This window comes from Dipteris shenzhenensis, chromosome 26 (genome assembly GCF_047967505.1).
Source record: "Dipteris shenzhenensis isolate YYH24624 ecotype China chromosome 26, Dip_SZ_1.0, whole genome shotgun sequence".
Classification (NCBI taxonomy): domain Eukaryota; kingdom Viridiplantae; phylum Streptophyta; class Polypodiopsida; order Gleicheniales; family Dipteridaceae; genus Dipteris; species Dipteris shenzhenensis.
The window spans coordinates 30,027,682-30,038,889 of record NC_141621.1 but is presented as its reverse complement, the minus strand read 5'-3'; the positions used below and the strand labels follow the sequence as shown (position 1 = coordinate 30,038,889).

At 41.6% G+C, this 11,208-nt stretch overlaps 1 pseudogene; it reads right to left on the bottom strand.

Annotated features, from left to right (window-relative positions):
* Positions 1-8,841: 8,841 nt before the first annotated feature.
* Positions 8,842-9,729, bottom strand: LOC147884934 (xyloglucan endotransglucosylase protein 2 pseudogene; annotated as a pseudogene).
* Positions 9,730-11,208: the final 1,479 nt, after the last annotated feature.

The following is an 11,208-nucleotide window of genomic DNA, read 5'->3' as shown; positions in this document are numbered from 1 at the left end:
TAATTTTAGTTGATGGATTTTTAAAATACCCCTTAAACGCAATGAGAATGTGAAAGCTCGCTTTGTACTCCCACTGGAAATCGTAAGTGACAGAGAAACACACTTTGTAAATGACATGATCCATATATTGATGAGTGAAATACTCATTGTACATCAAAAGTATTTCAATTCAAATTTTCAACAAAAGAAAAGGAATAACAAGAGGGGGTCTTTAATTGAATTTTAGGAAAAAATCACTTAGTTCACAAGTAAAGAGGGGTGATTTCATTGAAAGAATAATTTTAGTTGATGGATTTTTAAAATACCCCTTAAACGCAATGAGAATGTGAAAGCTCGCTTTGTACTCCCATTGGAAATCGTAAGTGACAGAGAAACACACTTCATAAATGACATGATCCATATATTGATGAGTGAAATCCTCATTGTGCATCAAAAGTCCACATCATGTTATCCTCGAGCTAATGGTTAAGCCCAAAGTTCAAACAAGATCTTGTGCTACGCAATGACGTGCAAGGTTGAGGCTACTCATAATTGATTGGGAGTACAAACTCACCCGAGCACTATATGGGCATATCGAATTGCGTACAAGGTTGCTACCAAAATTGTGACAGCAGAAGTGAGAGAGGGAGAGAGAGAGAGGAGTGTACATGATATAGCTCCCTGTACACTATGTTGTATTGAACATGAACATGAAAATATACATTTGAACCCCTTAGGGTTAGGGTTAGGGTTTGCCCCTAGGACCTATGTAGATGGTGCAATTTGCCCCTTAGGGTTAGGGGCTAGGGTTTGCCCCTATGACCTATGTAGATGGTGCAATTTGCACCATCCTTAACACCCCTTCTTAAATTACACTTGGTAAGTAGAGGATGCATGTACAAGTCTTGTTTATGGATTTCATTTGGTGCATATAGCAGCATCCAAAACTAAAAATAAAGATGAAGGAAATTAGAGTAGTATGTGGGTATGCGAGCTCAGTGACCGTAGCAAAAACATGTACAATGAGTACAACTTATGATCTTGTACATAATGTGAATTTCCCGCTCTGAATTTGTGGGTCATCCTTCACCTTTGGGAGTAAAACCCAGAAGATAGGCTGGAAGGAAGAGGAAGGAAATATGTAGAAAGTCAAGTCCACTTGGATCAAAGACTGGTCAATTGAAAGACGATTGCATATATGGCTGTGTTGAAGGTGCAAGAATGGAATGGAAAGACATAATGAAAATGCTAGAGCAAAGCAAAGATAACCAAAGTACTCACATGATGGAAAGCTTGATGTAGATGTTGACTCCTCTGATTTGACACAAGGAAGTACAACACTCTTATAGAGTGCACACACAAACTAAAGTACCTAGTGTATATGGGATAATTCCCAATATGACACATGGCACTCTCACACAAATACTAGTTCCTAGTACACACTAGAACACTCAACTTGACTTCATGTTCCAACACCCCCCCATGAAGGAAAGGTGAGTGATAGCATGAGTCCATAAAAAAATGCAGTTCCTTGATATTCCCAACAAATCCCCCCTCAAGGAAATGCCTCATACTGCAAGGATAAATCATAGGCTCATGGTCTCTCATGCCAGGGTCTCTGTAAATCCATGGCTCTAGTCTCTCATGCAAGTTGGACATCCTTGGGTAGGTACATAATATGGGATATACCAGGATAAACACACAAAACATAATAGATAGCTCTAAGAGGTCAAACAGATTAAGACAAGATACCTTTGCATACTCATAGCGGTTGCAACAGGTTTACAAAATCCTTTTTGGAAACATGATCTAGGCAAGGAACCCTAGAAACAAAAAACTTTATCATCTACCATATATGCTTTTTCATCACTTGTGTCCTCCACCATATTTGCTGAATTTTTCTTTGAGAAACAGTTACTTTCAGAGTGGCCATTCTTGCCACAAATCCCACATGGCTTGATGCGAAAGCAATCTTTCTCATCATGATGGTTTTTGCCACAATGTTTACAAGCTTTAAAATTCATCCTTTTGAACTTGGTTGCCAAAGCTAGTTCTCCCTCATCCTTCTGTTTCTCTTTCTTCCTTTCCTCTTCTTGCAATGCACTTATGATTCCTTCAAATGAAGGATTAGGACCATATTTCAGCGTGGTTACCAGGTTGTCGTATTCTTTTGGCATGCTTTTGAGAAGCACTGCCATAGAATCATCTTCTATCACCGGTGAATCAACCAAAGCCAACTGGTTCATGAGACTTCTCATTTTGTTGATGTGAGCATCAAGAGGTGCTCCAGATGTCAGCTCTAACTCAAAGAACTCAATCTTGAGTGACAGCTTAGAATGCTTGCTACTTGCACCAAATAAGTGGTCAAGCACAGCCCAAGCTTCAGCAAGATCTTCAAGATTGGCAATGTGATGCAGATAATTGTCTCCAAGACCCAATGCAATGATTGCGAATGCTTGCTCAAGATGTTGAGGTTCCTTTTCCCTCTCTTTTAATGAAGAAGTTCCCTTGACCAGATTCCACAGATTGTACTTCATCAAGTGGAACTTGATCTTCATTTGCCAGGTGTGGAATCCTTGGCCATTGAACTTGTCAATGGCAACGTGAGTATTCATGGGAAGATGCAGGAGAATGGGGCGCACTTTTACTCAGAATTCAGCAACAGTTGGTGTGCTGAATTGGAAACAAATGACGGGGCAGAACTGCAGCAACAAATGATGGCGATGAAGAATGAAGTAACCACTAGACAGTTGCTGAAGGATGGGACAGAACTTGGCGTAGATTTTGAGCAGCATCAAGGACAAATAGGAGCGACATGATGTAGAGGCGGGCAGCAGCAGGGTAGTGGCAGCCTGATGTAGAGGCGAGCAGTAGCAAGAGAATGGCAAGGTAAGTGAGAAGAGGTGGCAGGCAGCAGCAAGAGAATGGCGAGGTAAGTGAGAAGAGGTGGCGGGCAGCAAACACGAGGGGAGCGGCCAGATTTGGAGGAGAAGATGGCAAATGAAGAGGGAAATCGTGGGCAGCTACATGTTGATGAAGACCACAGGGAAGCTCCAGCTCCACATGAAGGGGTACGGGAAGGGAAGCCTTCCAAGGAGAGAGAGAGAGAGAAGCTTCTCTTTCTGGCCTCTCTCAAATCAATTCCTTGGAAGGCAAGGAGGAAGGGGAGCTGGCTCTGATACCACATGAACATGCAAGAATGGAATGGAAAGACATAATGAAAATGCTAGAGCAAAGCAAAGATAACCAAAGTACTCACATGATGGAAAGCTTGATGTAGATGTTAACTCCTCTGATTTGACACAAGGAAGTACAACACTCTTATAGAGTGCACACACAAACTAAAGTACCTAGTGTATATGGGATAATTCCCAATATGACACGTGGCACTCTCACACAAATACTAGTTCCTAGTACACACTAGAACACTCAACTTGACTTCATGTTCTAACATGTGTGCTGAGCATGTAAAGGCTGAACATGTCATAAGTCACTATGGACTGTGCAGCTGCTTTAAATAAGAGGCATCTAGATGTGAAGCTAGTCGATGTAGTGATGGAGATGCGATCCGATAGGTTATGACATACAAGAGAGTCAACAACCCAAAAGAACTGACAACAATGTCAAAGGTATGCTACAGTAGAGGTATAATATCTATTAAATGATGTGTGGTCAAAGAAGACTGCATAGTCGATGTGGACAGAGTGATCCCAGGGTTTGAAAATCTAGGGCCGAAGGTGCAGGTGTGATACTCTGCTCTGCTAAAGAAGAGTAGGCCCATGAAACTAACAAGGTATGGTGGCATCTCAAACATGTATGCTCAACTATCATGAGATGGAGATCATCTGATGGGTGCATGGCTAAACATCTATCGGCATGGGATGTAGCATCTGTCATAGGCTTGTTGAGAAGGGGGTGACAGTATAAAGGCCTAGAAGCCTAAAATACAACTAAAAAATCATAATATGTCCCTGAGGCATATGCGGTGCCGAATGTTGATGAAGGGGTTCATCTGAAGTAGTGGATTAAACCACTGAGCTACATCAAGTAAGGACTATATATGACAACCATAAGTGCATGCTGAAACACCGAGTCTCCCCAAGTTGTGCAATGACTAAAGCTGGTGATGTCCACTGCACTAAGGAAAGACTGCAATGATGCATAACCATCCTCATGCTAAGGAACTATTTGTTGATTGGAGGTGGTGATAACTCGATCCAAGGATGCAATGCGACATGATTGAGCCGATGCTAGAATGTCTTGAAGACTGATGTGTTGATATGTACTACTGATGAAAACTATGCCCAAGGATATGATGAGCTCCATATTAGAGATGAAAGCATCAAAGGTGGATACTAGAATGGAATCATCTGAAGAGTTGAATGTGTTGTGGCATATATCTCTACATGCGGCAGAAGATGTGAGTCCCTCGTACTGAGGACTTACTAATCAAATTTGTCTCATGGTGAGGGCCTACTGATGAGGGTGCCTCGTGTTGAGGGCTTATTGACAAGTGTGCATGATTAGAAACTATGGGCTGGATCCATATTAACATCAAAAGCATCTGCATCTAATCACTCAAGACCAATGAGGATTGAGTCAACATCATAAACTGGTACATACCCTGTGGCAATAAATGGTCAAAGAAGGTAGCTTCTCTTTCCACTCACATATCTCATTTGGAGTCCTGAGTAGTGTACCATCAACTGTGAGATGTGAAAAACTCCATGCTAGATGCTTTGGGCAAGAGACTTACCCATATACCAGCAAGAGTGTCTACCATGAGAACACTATGTGAGAGCTACCACCATTGGGGGGCTTATGTTGTGATGAACGGTCAAAACCAAGTCATGTGAGAACTGCTATGTGCCAAGGGAGCTTGTAAGAAAGTGATGACGACCGAGTTGGGCATAGCCAAGAGGTTATACAAGGATGATGTGTATGCAGTAAACAATGCCAAAGAATAGTCAACAATGTGTGACTTAACATGGGTGAGATGTGTGTGCAAGATGTGCAGTAATCTTAAATTTGAGAAGGATAACTTTGCCAAGTGTCACCAATCGTAATGAACTACAAAATGCCAAGATAATTGAATTGGTGCTATATATGTGAGTGTGTACACCGATGATAGATCCAAAGGGATGATGCCAGTGATGTGGTAACTCCTCCACTTACATTATTAAACCTTCTTGCTAGAGCATCTTCGCGAGGATGATCTTTGGACAATGTTGTTGTATGTACCATACAACACTGCAACCTGTCGTTCTCTCTCCCAATGTTGGTGAGGTGAAATTTGGTCTTTAGTAACCATGGAAGACTTCATCATCTGAGTGCTCACTTGAGTCATCACAAACAATGGACTTCCCCTTAGCAAATGGGTTTAGGGGGTAATGTTTGCTTGTTGATACTAAATGGCTTTATCATATTAGCATACCCGAGGCTACCCTCACTTAATGATGTGGAGGCAATAGCCTTCTCCTTGTTGGTAGGTGCTCTAGTTACAAGATGAGTGTACTTAATTCCCATCTCATCACTATCACTGGAACTTAGTACATTCACAACCTTGCACGACACAATTTGCTCAACTATAGGACTCGGCAAAGTGGCAGTAGAATATATTTTGACAATACATTTGGTTGAGAGTGTTGAGTTAACAATATATTGGCAAGATCCCTCCATGTCATGATGCTCTTTTAGTGGAACAAGCTCTTCGAATTATGTGTCTCCTTCAACAACTGCAAAGATTCTGATTTTAACATCATATTGTAGATTTAACTTCAACATAAGAAACTTAGAGCTCACAACACACTTCATTTCCTTGCAGTCCAGACATGAAAAGTTCCCTCACTGAAGAGAAACAACTAGAACATAACAAATAAGTGAGAAGGGTTGTCTACCAATAAGAGAGGTTATCTTTGTGGTTTGTTGTCCTTGTTATTTTGTAGACATTTGTAGTCCTTGTTTGAAGCTAACATGTTTTGTTGCAAAGGTTCTTTGTCCAAATGCTGAGGGAGAAGAAGATATTGGAAGCCCCAATGGAGATAGATATTTGGCTTGAAGAGGACAATCTTCTTGCATGCACCCAAAATGATGGCACTCCCATGGCACGATGCAGTGGGAAAAGAAAGTTTGTCCATGGTGGCTAGCCTACCCAAATGGGCGTATGCACAAAGGGTGAGGTTCTTTTCTTTTGTGAAGGACTTGTGATCGGTGTTTTTGTGCTCATATTCTAAGAAGGCTTGGATGTACCATCTCTAGAGTTTGAGACAAGAAAGGAATAAACTGAGGACCAAGGATCTACAAAGAGGAAGATGAAGGGCAAGGAAAAGTCACATGATGTGGTAGACCCCTCGACAAAAAGAAAACTCGAAGTGGGTGGCACATCCAAACCTCAACGGAAGAAAAAGGAGGTGGAAGAGCAGGAAGAAGTTGAGATCACTACGTACCATCGAGTGATGAAGGTGGATTGGGTGGCTATGGGAAAGGCCCTACAAGAAGGTCAATATCACAAGAGAGTGTGTTTCAAACCCCATTATCAGGCAAGATGGGAGGTTGGAAACAGGATGGGCATGGCAATGATTTTGTGCTTTGCTATGTAGAGTTTTGTGGAAGGTGACAAACTTCTTGCTGAGAGTGAATCCTAGGGAGTTTCTTATTGGTGGGAAGCCATCCCTTGGTGCTGCGCACTTGGTGTGGGCTGATTTCCCAACGTCAACCCCCATCAAAGAAGGAGGCAGCACAGAATGGGTTCCTCACTAGAATATTTTTACCAAGGATCTAATAGAGGGGTGAATCAACATATTTGTGAGCTCCATGCTTATGGAGGGAGGCTGGTATGTTGCCACATGCATTGTTGATCATGTAGCTATCATCCAAGTAGCAGTAGAGCATGCGGGGTTTTGTCTAATTAGAACAATGTTAGTGCTCATTGGCTTTGGATATCTACACACCATGCCATGAGAGAAGGCAAGTATAAGATCAATGTTGCACTAATTAAAATCTTGTTTATCTCTAGATGATATTCTATCACTAACAACTAATTGTTAAACTCTAGACAGGTTACAAAAAATGCAATTACATTAGAAACTATTTGTAAATTACCTAGCTAGTAATTGTTAGAAAGTCAGACTACTACTATAGTTATTTACTAATAGTTAAATTTAGTCAATCAATATAGTTAGTTATAACTACAAGTTGTTATTTAGTGATTGTTAGTTTGCAATTCTTGGTAAGTTGGTGCACAAATATTATAGTTGCTTGGTACTAACACTTGTATAAAAAATGGTTGGATTAGTAACTGTTAGTAAGTTTACAATTAGCCTACAATTGTCTTACTAACTTTCCTCCGAATTGGTCTCTTTGATTTTGTGCATCCAACTCTTCTCAAGATGGCATTTGGATCTCGTCTTGTTCAATTCTACCATCTCTTATTCCTCTTTCATTATTTTGTTATTGTAGTCCCTCTCTTTTGAGTCAAACTTGCATACGTGTTATTTTGTATATTAGGTCTTCATCATCACAGTTCTCTGGCATTCATTCTCCTCTATGTGCATTGCTATGCCCACATTCCTTTATACGTATTAGGTTTTTGAAAATTTCCAAAATCCATGTTTAAAAAAATCGAAGCCCGCGCCTCTTTTTGAACTCCGGATTAGGGTGACCTAAATCTTTGAACTAGAACCAAATCTTTAAACTAGAACCAGGGCTGCTTTCTTTCAACAGTTTCACCATTGCAATGGTCATTCACATTGCATAATCTTCTTCATGTTGCAATTTTGCCACCACAATCACTCACTCTGTCGGCCACACGGTTCGGCCAAACTTCTAGGATCCCCAAACTTGATTGGGTTTTCGAACCCAAAGGATCACCAGTGTTAATGGGGTTCAAGAGTTCACAATCGAACTCGTATTTTGGTTGCAATAATGTAAGGCTCTTCTATTTCTACTCTGAATAAACCATGACAAAGAATCGAACCAAAACACACTCTCATCTCATATAACTTTGGTGAGGAATCGTGGTATTTCTCCCCCACATAAATGTGTGGCCATGTGCTAAACACAAAGTATTATGTGCTATGCGTTGAATGCAAAGTGTAAATCACTATGTGTTGAATACAAAGTGCTATGTGCCAAATTCAAATTGCTATGTGCTGATTCAAATTTCTAAAAGCAATACGTGTGGTTATATGCTAAAATTACAAAATTCAATTAAAACATAATTTCTATCAATACAATTACCTTCTCGAATCTAGTTGCACATGTTTTTCACATCAAACTTTATCATCATACTTTTAAACACGAACACTTCTAGTTACATTGCATAATATTTGTACAACGGATGTGCTTTTACAGTGTCATTTACCACGAAATATGGGTGTGTGTGTGGGAAGAGGTGGGGGAGGGGGAGAGGTGTGGGTTGTGTGTGGGAAGAGGTGGGTGTTCATCTACCTCTAAATTTTTATCGTCGTTTAATGCACTTGAGAACTTTTCATGAATCAAACAACGTTATAAACTTGTGGAGAGAGAGAGAGAGAGAGAGTTTAGTGCCAAAAAACTGTTTTGATTTGTTGCACGTGATGATTATTTGAATCTAAAAGAATGGCATTATATGATAAAAATTGGTTACAAGGGCTTTCTGCCCTGACTTTTATTATCTTTTTAATGAAAGAATCCTTGATAAAACTGAGAGCTACCCGCCATTCTCAATGCTGGCCATTGAGATGATCGAGTGTTTCGCAATGCTGGCCATTGAGATAATAGAGTGTTGGGCAGGGGCAATTGAATTTCTTTTCCATCGATGTAGTAGTTGTATATCGTAAAATTTTGTTCCACCCATTGCATATAACGAGACCATTTTAAATGCTATTCATTGTGGTATTCTGCAGGGGGAACGGGATATCTTTTCACATCTGTGCAGTAGTTGTATATTATGTACTTTTGCTCCACCCACTGAAGTTTACTTTGCTGCTTATTATCCAGTGTCTGATAGGTTGCCTGGTTCCACCATTTTCCAGAGGAACAGCTTGGAGCTGCGGATTCCACGCAGGCATCCAATTTGTAGTTGGAGTAGGAGGCAACGAAAGGAGCTTTAGTCCAATCGATTTTGACCAATCCACCTCTGGTTGCCGAGCTATCTCCGTTCCAGATGCTGGAATATACGCGCATGGGTTGCTTATTGAGATAGGGGACGCCAATCGCTTCGTTGTTTGCGAAAGTTTGGATAGGAGTTCCTTCTACAGAGAGGCTGCTTTACAACAAATGAGGGCGTCAGGTACATGTGCAAACCACGGTCGCTATCACTTTTGCAGCGCAAGTTGAGGGGAAGGAGGCTTACATGATGTGCTGAGGATTCCAGACCACAGAGTATGTGTGGAAGTCGGCCGTAGGGTCGAACCATAATTAGATCCGTTGCTCTCTCCCTCTCCCACCCACGCCATTGGAAAAGACGAAGGTCTGCAGGATGTAAGGCTGACCGGACACGTTGCCCAGGAACTCGAAGTCCAGTTCGTCACCATTGGTAGTCTCTGAAGACAGCTGCAAGGAGAACGACGAATAACCATTTAGCGAGCAGCGTTGCCGGGTGGCCAAGGAGAAATGGAAGAAGTGTAACAAACAACAGTTTTTCTACTAAAGAAAGGAGAACTAGGCGGTGACAGTGCCGGCAGAACTGCCAGGAACAAGTTTGATTTGCATATAGAATCTCTGCCTTTTTGGCCTGCCCTCTGGGGTAGCCTTAGCAATCGTTCTCATTTTGTAAAGCAGAAATTCAAAAATTTTGCTTCTAAAATAGTTGTGATGCTTTGATTAGCGTGGGAGTTAAGTGCACTAATGGCTTTGAGACGAGTTTGGGAATGAGCTTAGGGCCACTCATTTTTATTGGCATCCGACTCTCTGTCCAGTCACTACCTCCTTTGTTTTACATTTTGGCCAGGCCTTAAGAATGACAAAAGTCATTCATTTCCTCTTCATTTCTTTCACTTTTTTGCTATGGCATCTGCGTGAGAACATTTTCCTTGCTATGCTGCAGTTTGCCAGCCCTCCTAGCTATGCTGCACTTTGCCAACCCTCTTGGCATTTTTCGAGGCCAGGCATAACGGAGGAATGGGCTCTAAAAGGTCGTTCCTGCATCGGCCCAACCTGGAAAATATGCCAAGACTTGGCAAAGTCTGCATCGTTCCCTTGCATCTCCCCGGAGTTCACACTGCTACGAATTGGCAAATCCAAACCCTACAGCATAAGGAAATCTAGCCTCTCTCAGAGGTTTTAGCAAATGAGAGAACTCGATTGAAGGTTGGCCCCGTAATGTCAGGGTGGAGAGTAGAATTTTCGCTCTCCAACTCGGTGGAAATATGCCAAGAATTAGCAACGTCAATGACAGTGCTCCTCACAGGAACATGGTAAGCATTGGTAGGCATTAGCATATCTTGGCAAATATGCCACGCATGAACTATCTCTTACATCGACGAGACATCTCATGGAGAACTCACCTTATGTATTCGGTGCCACCTCAAGTGTGGATTCTTTGTATCCAACTTAACTTAGAGAACATATAAGATACTAGGACCATGACAGACCCATGCATGTAGGACTTGCCTTCAAGCCCCATGCCTTTAGCTCACCCCGCTAAAACTTCATTAACCGACAGGTGATTAGACTAAGAGCCACCATACCCACATCAGGCGTCAGCTCAACATCCCCTCTTTTACCCATACTTTTCAAAGCCCTCCCCCCCCTCACCCTTTTGCTCTCACCTCATCACCCTTTTCTTCATGGTTGTAGATTCCTATTGGTGGACATTAAAAAGTAGGTGCCCACCAAGTTCTTATCTGTCCACCACATTAAAAAGTAGGTTTAACATAAATAGTGCAGATAGTATGCCACCTTTATCCACCATTTGCTTCATGGGTCTAGATTCCTATTGTTGGAGTTGTAGCTTCCTATTTGTACATCGGATAAAAATTAGGTTTGACATCAAGAGTGCAGATAGTAAGTCTCTTCACCACCTCCCACCAAAACAAGCTCCTAGTTGTTAACTAGTTACATCTAATAAAAGTAGCTCTCGTTGCTCTTTTCCCCTATTCACCTATGTCATTAGTTTGAGTAAGCAAGGAAATTCTATACTACAATATGGGAAGGGGGTGCATGTGTCAATTGGATGGGTGGTTAAGTCCATGTTCCATCAACTTAGCTTTCTAGCCAACTTGCTAGTTTATTTGTGGCTGTGCCATG